Source organism: Amborella trichopoda, chromosome 9, assembly GCF_054954075.1.
Source record: "Amborella trichopoda isolate Santa Cruz 75 chromosome 9, AtrichopodaSantaCruz75HAP2 v2.0, whole genome shotgun sequence".
Taxonomy (NCBI): domain Eukaryota; kingdom Viridiplantae; phylum Streptophyta; class Magnoliopsida; order Amborellales; family Amborellaceae; genus Amborella; species Amborella trichopoda.
This window is the reverse complement of record NC_142344.1, coordinates 3,780,271-3,792,496: the sequence shown is the minus strand read 5'-3', so window position 1 is coordinate 3,792,496 and position 12,226 is coordinate 3,780,271. Positions and strand designations below refer to the sequence as shown.

Genomic DNA, 12,226 nt, shown 5'->3' with positions numbered 1-12,226 from the left:
AGGTTAACAAAAACTCTTGTGGTGGCCGCGGGGAAGAGAGAATGATTAGGGTTTAATTAAGATTTTCTTTTGCTTTTTTTTTTTAATGAGAAAGTTTAATGTTATAATTTGGTATATGCTATCGACCAGGGTCAAAGTTAGAAAATATATTTTTATGTGAGGGCCCTGGTCTCGCATTTGAATAGATGTATCTTTTTAATTTACATACCCTTTAATTAAAGTAAAAACTGAAATAGGTTTTTCTCTTCCTTTCTTTTTAACTTTCAACTCCTTATAATTTTGATCATAAATATATTTGGCTTCATGTGGGTAACTTCCCCCTCAATTAAGCTGAATTTCCGTTTGGCCCTAGCCCACAATATGTGTCTCTCCACATATTCATTGCGTTGCATCCAACACCGAATTCGGTGCATTTCCTTCCAATTTAAGACAAGATTTGGATATTTCCCTATTTCCTCTTTCTTTGACGAATGCTCACTTTTTCCCTTTTCTTATGGAATTTAATTTGACCAGATCTCCTGGTCTACAGTCCTCAACAATATCTAGCTTGACACGTTATTTTTTGGAATTCAATTTAATTTCGTCATAGCCTTTGTTTATTTAACGACTGTTGCATCGGACAGTATACATTTCCCTGTTTTAGATAAGTATATGCTTCCTCAACATACTTCCTTTTATAATACATTCAAGAAAATTCTTCGGTTCTTAATGTGACAAGATGCTATGAAATGACACCCTAACCAGAAGATTAGCATGTACAATATGCTCTTGCCATAGTATACTGTCTACTTGCCCCCTTGGTGAAAACCATACTCTCGGTAGCCTGTTGGATGTCAAGAGTGATTTACATATGGATCCTAAACTTTTTTTAAAACACAAAATGTTTCGTTTATAGGCAGAAATTTCAAAGAAAGTCGGCCAACCTGTTTTTTTTTTCTTTCAAATTTTCCCCTTAGTCTGAGGATGGAATCCTCGAATCGAATTTCAAATTTTTTGTTCATAATTTTTTTTTCACTAGTAGAACAGTGCCCCAAGCTTTAGGGTAGTACCCTATTAATGAAAAAGCTAAAAAAAATATATTAAAAATCAGTCAGAGGATGTGAGGGACAATTTTGAAAAAAATAAAAAAAGGTGGGTTGATCAACCTTTTTTGTAGTTTCCACATATAAACGGAGCATTTTGTATTTTAGGAAAAATTTTAAGGTCCACACCTAAATCACTTGGAAATGAAGTGTCGGATCTACTGAAGAAACATCACATGATGATTACAAAAAAAGCATGGATTTTGAGTTCTTTCACAATTCATTTTCACAGTTCAAATTTTGCACCATCTATGCTATGTTTTAGAATGTTATTTTTTCCACGCTAAGAGAGGATGTTTGATATTTTTTGAAAAATTTATCAAATTACTCATCAAAATACCTATAAAAGGCACATGATCTTGGTTTGCAATAATTAATCTCTTATTGGTATTTTGATAAAATTTTCCTTCGTTTTTAGTTGGGCACTATGTTGAAGAATATAAATTAAAAACTTTGGAGTCCTATATTACCCCTGGGTTGGGTGTTGTGCCTGGGGGAATATAATGAAGAATGTAATATTGGTATGGCATAAGGTATTCACGACATGATTCTTCCCCCTCTCTCTATCTCACTCACTCTCTCTCTCTAATTTCTAACTTGAAATCTCTTTTTTTTTTTTTTCTTTTTTTATTTAAATATCTATATTTCCATCTTAATGATCAAATGGATGGTTTTCTAGTATCAAAACAATCTTTTCTACGTACTAGAGGGAGAGAGAGTTGTTTTTGTTTGTAGGTTTTTACTTATTTATTTATTTTTCTTGTAAGTGCATTTAAAGGGAAGATGTTCTTTTTTTGTAAATAGAAATGATTAAGTAAAGAGTTTGATGTTTCGAAAAATCTTGGGATGGACTTCCTTGCGCACCTAAAATAAAGGTGTACTATTTCAAAATTTATTTTATTTTGTTTTATTTTTGTGTTATTATTTCTCCCTGCATCAGAGAGGGAGAGGGTTGGGGCATTGAAGCGTGATGAGAGAGGGCGAGATATAGAGAAGTTCAATGGAAAACAATATTTTTCTGTTATTATTTCTCCTTGCATCAAAGAGGGAGAAGGTTGGGGCATTGAAGCAAAATGTAGAAAAGTTCAATGGAAAAGAGAGAGAGAGGTTTAGGAGAAAGAGAAAGGTTGAAGAGAGAGAGAGGGGTTTAGAGAGAAAGAAGACAAATGGAAAGAAGTATTATTTAATATTTTTGGGCAAAAACTATGCGATCAAAAGAGCTTATTTGGGTCTAGGGTTATAAGATATATATTACTTTAAATCCCGATACAGCCAAAAAGGATCTGAAACAGTGGGTTCCTTGATAAATGGTACACTAAAATAGAGTATCTGAATAAATTTTCCCCTTTTAAAATTAAATATGAGCCTTTGAAGTTGCATTTAAAATTAAAATTAAAAGATGCCAAGTAACTCTGCTTTTGGGCTGCATAAACTTTAACAACTTTAGAACATATAGGACCAATAAGAATCGTTAGCCAAATTAAAATTAAAAGGTGCCAAGTAACTCTGCTTTTGGGCTGCATAAATTTCAACAACTTTAGAATATATACGACCAAAAAGAATAGCTACCATGAATAAAGGATTTAAATACACAAAATAAAAGTATAGCCAGCCAATTTAATCCTAATAAAAGTATTTTTATTGTCAAAAAAAAAATAAAGGATTCAAGTACACAAAATCTAAGGGCAACCCATTACACCTAAAGCTGGTGGCCTATTTATTAGAACAGCAAATCACAACAATTAAGAATGGCATAGCATAACAAACCAAACACCATCCAAGTGTTTAGGGCACTGTAGCATCAATCGTTTCAGTTGGGTACCCTACAGTTAGTCCTAATCTGCCCTGAAGAACCAGTGAGAGGCTCAATGTCTCCCATCTTCACCATAGCTGAGGCAAAATCCGCAAAGAAACTGCTCCTACTGTTGCTATACGGTCTTACCAAACTATCAGTTGAGTCATTATTGAACAAGACTTGATCAGAGTGGAGCAAGCCCTTCAATTGAACCAAGTTCTTGAAGTAGCTTTTATCAAAGCTATTTGGAGTGACTTTGTCCAGAGGAGCCAAGTTGGTGTTACTACCAGATGTTGGGCAGCTTCTCTGTCTTGTGCTCGCGAAACTGGAGTCGATGTTGTCTTCGTTGTGGATTCTATCTCTGAAAGTGAAACACTGGGCTTGGCCTATGGTGTGAGCACCAGAGAGCGCGACAAGGTCCTGAGTTTCGAGGCCCTTCCGGGAGAAGGGTGAGATGAGTTCTTTGAGGTCTTCTGTGAAGCTTGGGAGGTTGTCGTTCGCGTCGGTCTCGCTTGCGGTGGCTGAATCCCTCCTGCCTAGTTTCACTGTCCATGTTGGTCCTCCCATCTGTAGATTATTTTTGTGGTTTTTGTCAATTGATTTTGAGACTGAGGATGTTGGTGTTAGGAGGAAGAGAGGTAAAGGAAGAATTTTAAGGAGGGAAAGGTTTTTATGCTTTTCATACATCATAGAAGTTCTATCCTTCCCCTACCATCCAGTTATCCAATTTTGAACAAGAGAGCTCACCATTTGATGATAGATGTGAAGTAGCAAAGTATTTTATTTTTAGTTTTTTTTATACAAATTGTATGAATATGAAATTTGGTACTTGCTATCTTCTCATTGGGGCGCACCTATAAAAAATATTAAATATTTTTTTGATAAAATATAATGACCACCCCTTTGAAACTTTGAGAGGTATTTTAGTTATTTTGTTTTATTGAAAATATTTTTTATATATTTTTCGCTAGTGCGAGTTTAATAGAAGAATAGATGTCCAAAATTTGGTGTCAAAATAATTTATAAAAAAAAATAAAAATAAAATAGCGTAGAGACGTGACATTGTGATTGAGACACTCTTAGCCCTCCATTCAAAATGGTTCGATAAAGAGAAAGATTGAACTTATGCTGGAGGGGAAACATAAAAAACTTTGCCCTTTTAAGAATCTCCCTCTAAAAACTTTATAGAACTTACGGCTTTGAAGAGTCTCTTGCAGCTACGGCAAGGATGTCAGCGCATGAAACAACGCTTGGGCAGATGCTTTCCACCTCCGATTTAAACGGCATCGATCACTTCAAACCCTCTCGTTGAGTTGTTGTTCGCACGTGCGTTCTTCTCACTGCTAAATGAAGACCCGTCATCCAATATCAACGAAGCATCGCATCCCTGTTATATACACAGCATCGATTATTCTCTCTTTAGCTCATAATATTTTTCTCTCTCTAAACCATACTAGTACGTTTCATTCTCTGCATCATTGCTTCCTTCCTTGTTTCAAAGGTACAGTTGGCATACGGATCCATCCGTAGCGATAGAGGTAAGGTGCACTTTCAAATTTTATCATGGTATATAATTTTTATGTAGAATGTTCTTAGGATTATCTTAAAATCTATTTTTATATCTAATTATAAAATTTTGAATTTTAAAAATGGTTAAAATCAAGTAGATCTATAAACATATGAAAATCTTGAAAATGGATGGTGTAAATAATAAGTCGTAAAATGCACTATTTTTTAAGACTTAAAATCTTTTTATTTTTCATAGTCATACATCTCGATGTCGAGATGATCAATCAAAGGATTCTTCAACATTAAAAGTACCTTTTCCAATGGATTTTTGAGGTACATCCGTAGCTCTACATTATAAGGTTGCATCCTTATATAATCTTTTTCTCCGAAAGTAAAATCTCATTCTCTCTTCCTCTCATTTTCCATCTTTCTCTCTCTCTCTCTCTCACTCATTCTCCCTCTTTCTCTCTTTCATTTTCTATCTTTCTCATTCTCTCCCTCTACCCACCCTCTCTCTTTCTCTCTCTAGCTATGGACTAAGATTTTTGTGGTCCCGCATCTAATGTGCTGGACCGGTTAGTATTTGAGTTAAGGTTGGTAATGCGGTCTAGCAGAAAGCCGCACCGAAATTTTTTTGTGGTCCGACACAAAATGTACCAGACCGCATTATCAGCCTTAACTCAAATTCTAACCGGGCTGGCACACTGGGTGCCACATCACATGACAAGCCATGTTATTAGAACTCAATACGGTCCAGCATACTGGGTATTAGACCGCATTACCAGAGAATGAGAGGGAGAGAATGGGGTTTTATTTTGGGAGAGAGAATATGAGCAGAAAGAGAGTGTGTGTTAAGTGACCACAAAATAGAAGAGAAAAGAGAGAAAAAGCGTATTCTTGTCCTAAATTCATAGACTTTTTTACTTGAAGGTAAACATAAAAAGAATATATATATTCGAATTTAGGGTAGGATGCAAAAAGTTTTGGGGGTGTAGATGTCTAAAAAGTTGAATTTAAGCGTATCTATAATTTTTTCCAAAAACAAATAAAATTTGGTCTAAGAATGGAATCAGAACAATGCACAACTTAGGAAAAATAAAAAAAAAGGACGTTGACTGACCTTCTTTTATAATTTGTACATATAAATTAAGCATTTCTTATTCTAGAAAAACTTTTGGGTCCCTATGTAAGTTACTCGATATATATTAAAGGTCAGAAAATTATACAGAGAGAGTCACGGTTGGGTAATTGTTGGGATACGTAACAGGACGTAACAGGACGTCTCTCTCTCTTTCGAATTTATCCCTCGATCTACCCGAATTTTGATTATTTTCTTTTTAGTTTTTTTCGTTAGTAGGATAATGACTTAAAAGCTTGGGGCTCTTCCCTACTGACGAAAAAAATTGAAAAGAAAAATCAAAATTCAAATTAACCAAGTGGCGATTTTGAAAAAAAATTAGATTAACGTTCATAATTCCACCGAGAATTTTGTATTTTAGTTAAACTTTTAGGGACAGTATGTAAATCACTCTTTAAAACATAATTAAATAATAAAATACATCCAAATGAGATTAAAACACCAATGAAAAATGGATCTGAAAAATCAATGAGCCCAGGGGTATTTTAAAAATAATGTTAAAAAATTTGAAAAAACGTAAAAATAAGTATTTATAGCCAAAATACTTCTCATTCTTTTCCAAAACGATAGAAGGCATTAAAATAACTATTTTAAACAAATTTCCTATTTTTTTAAATATATATATATATTTGAAAAAAAAATTAAGGTGCTCAAGCTGGTTGACCACCATAACTGGCTGCAGCTTCCGAGTAACCCTGCCGGTTTATGTTCATCCCTGCTGGGTTGTTGAACCCTTCTTTGATATCGTGCTGTCTGCAATTAATATTTTATGCAAAAGGATATGCTGCTCCTATGGGAGCATATTGTCCATTTACTAGGTAAGTCTCAATTTGAGAATACTTTTAGGAATATTTTTAGGCACTTAAATTTTGGGATGTTACTTTTGAGCATACTAATGGCTTGGGGCTTTTGCGCTAGTATTGTCGAACCCCATAATGAAGTTTTTTACTTCAAACTCATCGAAGGGTAGAAGCCCAAATACCCACAGACTTACCACTTCAAGAAAGGTTATGAGTTACCGCTTTAGGAAAGGGGTGTAGAATGGCCACATCTAGTCACCATGTACACTTCAGGAAAGGTTCTTACCACTTTAGGAAAGGGGCGTAGTATGCCCACATCTAGTCACCATGTTGTGGTTTTTATTTCTACCACTAACCCATCCCACTAATACCTTGAAATATCTAATTTCTAATCTACTTAAAAAAAATAGGTAGGGGCATGCCTTCCCTATTGAATTACCCAAAAAAAAAAAAAAACAAAACTTTAAAAACAAAAAACTTATGATAGCATATTATTATGTATTTTATGTGCTTGGAAAAATGTTTCAAGGTCGAATAAGGAATTTTCAATTTTTGGAGGGCAAGATCTAAGTATTAAAAACCTCAATATTTATCTTTATTTGAATATAATCATCAAGAAATTTTGAATTTTATCCTAGAACTCCAAAATAAAAAATCCCCAAATATATCTCTTTTGCTGATGGAATTAATATACATTATGATCCTACAGTATCATGCTACACAGTTTATCTTTATTTATAGGAAAAGTTTATGATAAGACTATTTATTTTTTGAAGAAGAAGGTCGGAATCAATTTTATCCTTTTGATTTGTAACCAAATGGACAATTTACCTTTCACACAAGGTCAAAATTTATTTTTAGCCATTGGAAGTAAAATCAAGCTATTTAGGATGTATTATTGATTAGACTCAAAGTTTGAAAGAAATTTTTTCGGTCAATTGTAACACACTCTGAGCCCACAAGTTTTACATATAATGGCTAAGAGTACTGTAACCTCCTTGTACTGAATATAAATAATCTTGCAATGTACATGTTCTTATTTTATTTATTTTTGTTTTGTCTGAGGGCCATTAAACTTGTTGGCGTCTACCAGCATGAGCTCTATTCTTCTTTCTTAAGCCGATTATTCTACATAGGATTTTTATTTTAGATAATGTTTATTCAATTAAAGAATAAATTTAGGAGAATTTAGGTGTGACACTAATAGGCAACAAGATGAAAAAAAAAAGACATAGGTGGGTGTACCATGTGTGATTCAGACCCAATACAATATCGGTTAGGAGGTGCGAGTTAGTTGAAGTGGAAGGCTCAAAAAGGTCAAAAAGTATGCCCAAAAGAAATAGTTAGAAGTAGTAAGAAAATATATGGAGACTTATGGCCTTATTGAGAACATGGCCAGAACAAAGTGGCACACTAAGATTTTTATAGCCAATCTCTATTAGTTGAGAGTGAGAAAAGGCTTCTTTGATGATGACGATGATGATGAGATTATTCAATTAACATTGAGTTCTTACTCTCTTTTTTTCTATTTTTTTTTTCGAAAAAACTTGAATGCTTTTGGAAAGAATTTTTGTTTTTCAATTTGCACGTGCTAAAGCTCATATTCAGTATTATAGTTCGTAAGTAAACCCCCACCTCTTGTGGCCGAGGGGATGAGAGAATGGCCAGGGTTTTATTCAAGATTTCGAATTTTTTATAAGAAAGTTTAAATTGGTTTACTTTGGTATATGCCAGGGTCAAAGTTAGAAAGTATATTTTTAAATTTTATAAGAACAATGATATACAATTGGCTGTCTGATTGTAAATATGGTGGCTGATTGATACCTTCTATTTAAAGTAAATAGTCTGATAATATACAATTTATTTTTAATAGGAAAAGTTGAAATGAGTTCATATTCAAATTCAGTCTTTTTCCGAATATCCATCTTAGAGCCGCAATTAGGTTATAAAACATATTGTAAGTCACTCTAGATGCATTTTGCTTTTGATTCATGATTTTGTATCTCAAAAAATAGAGTTGATCTATTGATATGCAAATAATTAAAATGAACAACGGTTAATGATTCAAAAACAAAATCTAAGATCACGCACTTTTAAATTCAAAATCTGACTTTCATTTTTCATAGCAGGACAGTCAAGATTATGGATCCTTGATATTTTAAGTCCGAAACCAATCTCCAAAAGGATGGATTTTCTATGAGTCAGCCGACTATTTTTATCCAATCTTAAAATTGGATTTCTACAATACTAAAGTTGGATTTTGAATCCAAAATTTTAGCAATTTGTGATCTAGGCTAAGATAATGATAAATATGAAAATATAAAGAAATTTTTTTTATCTAAAATGTGAATTTTTTGACAAAAAAATTTACACCATATAAGCCCCGGAGTATTTTACGACGTCCACGTTGGTGAGTGAGCAGGCTCTAGCACCCACTTACTCATGAACAGCTTTTTCATCTCTAAAGGGAGTTTTGAGGGAGGCCGCATTTGAATAGGTGTGTCTTTTTAACTTCTTATACTCTTTAATTAAAGTAAAAACTGATATACGCTTCCCTTTTTCTTTCCTTCTAAAATTCAACTCCTTATGATTTTGATCATTAATGTTTTGGCTTCATGTGGGGAACTTCCCCCTCAATTGAGCTGAAATTCTCCCCTATATGTGTGTTTACGCATGCTGATTGCATTGCATGGGTTCATTTTATTTGGAAATTTCCCTATTTCTACTTTCTACAGCAAATGGTGTTCTTTTTCCTTTATTTTAGTTTGACCAGAAACTCTTGAAGCAGCTTAGAGTCCTCGACAAATATCTAGCTTGACTCTTCTTTGTTTGAATTTAATTTGGCCATGTCCTTTGTTTATTTAAAAACTGCTACCTGTCACTATGTTAGATAAGTATATCCTTCCCTTGATCCACACACCTTGTAATATTCTCCAAAAAAATCTGGAGTTCTTATTGTGACAAGATGCTATGAAATGACAACCTGACAAGATGCTATTAAATGACAACCTACCATTAACATGTATATGCTCCTGCCAGAGTATACTGTCTACTTGCTCCCTTTGGTGAAAACCTCCCTTGGAAGCCTTTCGAGTATGAAATGTTGGATCTACTTAAGAACCATCACATGATGATTAAAAAAAAAAAGGGGTTTTGAGTTCTTTCATAATTCGTTTTCATGGTCCAAATTTCGGACCATCTATGTTCTTGTTTAGGACGTTCTTTTTCCACGCTAAGAGAGTTAGTTTGATATTTTTTGGAAATTTATCAAATTATTCATCCGAATAACCATAAAAAAGTACGTGACGGAATAGTTGCAAATATGTAGAATGTTAAATAGTTAAGGGTGTGGTTTTTATAAGGTTGCGACCTTAAACAATCCAATTACCACGCACTTCTAAATTTTATCACAGCATGTAATTTTGGTATACAAAATTATTATAATTATCTCAAAATCTATTTTCATATCTTACTATAAAATTTTAAAATCTAAAAATAGTTAAAATCCAATAGAACTATAAATATATGAAAATTCTGAAAATGGACTATCTAGATAATGTGTTGCAAGATGCATTATTTCTGACATTCAAAATTCTTTTTTTTTTTTTTCAAATTCATATTTCTCGATATTGAGATGATTAATCAAAAGTTTTTCAACATTAAAATAATCTTTTCCGATGGACTTTTGAGGTGCATCTGTAATTCTACATTTAAAAGGTTGAAATCTTATATGAACTTTTTCCAATAGTTAACCTCTAACACGTATTTTATATGAACTTTTTCCAATAGTTAATCTCTAACACGTATTTTGATAAGGAAAAGTTTTTTATACTTCCCCTACATCTTTTATACTTTCCCCTATCATCCAACTGTCAAATTTTGATCAAGTGAGCCACTCACTGTTCAATCTTAAATTTGACACTTCGGAGTATTTCATTTTTAATTTTTTATACAAATTGTATGAATATGAAATTTGGTATGTGTCATCATCTCATTGGGTGCACGTAGAAAAAATATTTTTTTATAAAGTATAATGTCCAAAATACCTCTCAAATCTTTCATGGGTATTTTGGTCATTTTATTTTGTTGAGAACAAGTTTTTTATATTTTTTAGATGTGAATGTTTAATAGAGAATTGAACGTTAAAATTTGGTGTCCAAATATTTGATAGAAAAAAATTAAAAATAAAATAATATAGAGATATCACATTATGATTGAGGCCATCGTAGCCCTCTAATCAAATTGAACGGTTGGATAAGGGGAAATATATAAAAGCATATAAATTTTTCCTTACCACTATATTGAAGAGAATACATCTAGAAACTTTGGGATCCTACAGTAGCCCTCGGTTGGGTTTTGTGCCCGGAGGAATATAAATGAAGAGTGCAGTAATGGTATGGCATAGGGTCTTCACCACATGATCTCCCTCTCTCTCTCTCTCTCTCTCTCAATAATTTATGATTGGATTATTTTGGACCAGGAAGGGTCTCTCTCTCTCTGAACCGTGAAAGGCCCGGCACTACTTACCATCCCTGTCAAATTATGGGATGAAGATGAAATTGTTGTGATGCCACTTTTTCTCCACGTCCCTGTTTTACTTTGAGATATTAATTCCTTTGGGAAGCCAGTTATTACATCCATGCTTATGTAATCACATGAATAGTTAGCAAAATTCGGTTTAAAGAAATTCTTTATTTTCAGAAAAAGTTTTCAAAGATGTAGTTTTAAAAGAACTTCAGAAAAACTCGAATATTACTATATAATTTCTAGTTAGTTTGATAATCCTGTAAAAATTAATTTTTGTCTTAAGATTTTCTTGTTTGCTAGTTTTGTCAAATTTCCATCATTATCTTGGCAACATGATGTTACTATTTTTTTTTTTACAAGGTTATGATGTTTATTATTAGCATATTACATGCACTATTAACCAAAGTTCAATGGTTTTCTATAAAGTTAATACAATTAATTCGGGCAAAAATTAAAGGAAAATAAATAGTTAAAAGAGAGAAATATAAAGATGTAGACTCCCGATACTGATCGAAGAAACTATGAGAAAACCAAAGTTCCCGAGACAACCATCTCAAAACCTGAACCTACCATAATTCACAAAACAAACTACCTGGAAAAGTCTAAGACCTCCGAAAACCGAAGGCAAACGAAGCAGACCAAAACCAATGGCTATCGATTTGGAGGTGATTACGAAACAAACATTGGGAATTTTGCCAACTACAGTCCCAACATCATTGAATAGAACCATTATCCAGACTGTCAAAAATCAACATGAAAGCGGATTCCTCAGCCAACATACAAACATAGCAGGCAATGCAGGTGCCAAATCTGTCAACCAAAGTGGACATCTTATATTCTTGAACTTATGATTTGTAAGGGCTATGACTCCTTAAATGAGGCGATCCCCAATTTAGTCTTGGGAAAGGTTTCTATACTTCTTTTACAACATATAATATTTATGCTTCCCCTACCATCGAGCTGTCCAATTTTGATCAAGAGAGCCACTCATCATTTGATCTTAGATCTGACGTCTCAAAGTATTTTATTTTTAGTTTTTTTTATACAAATTGTATAAATATGAAATTTGGTACGTGTCATCTTCTTATTGAGGCGCACCTATAAAAAAACATTAAAAATAATTTTCGATAAAATATAATGACCAAAATACCTCTTGAATATTTCAAAAGTATTTTAGTCATTTTATTTTATTGAAAATATTTATTTTATATTTGTTGCTAGTGCAAGTTTAATAGACAATTGGATGTATAAAATTTGACATTAAAATAATTTATATAAAAAATAATAAAAATAAAATAATATAAAAATATGATATTGTGATTGAGACAATCTTTACTCTCCGTTCATAATAGACTGTTGTATAAGGGAAAGTATA

The 12,226-nt window shown here is 32.9% G+C and overlaps 1 protein-coding gene and 1 pseudogene across 1 annotated transcript in view; one reads left to right on the top strand and one right to left on the bottom strand.

The window, feature by feature from the left end:
• LOC18437762 (peroxidase P7) overlaps positions 1-12,226 on the top strand; it is a 48,145-nt gene that overhangs the window by 22,601 nt on the left and 13,318 nt on the right.
• LOC18437760 (peroxidase 52 pseudogene) lies at positions 2,787-11,581 on the bottom strand (annotated as a pseudogene).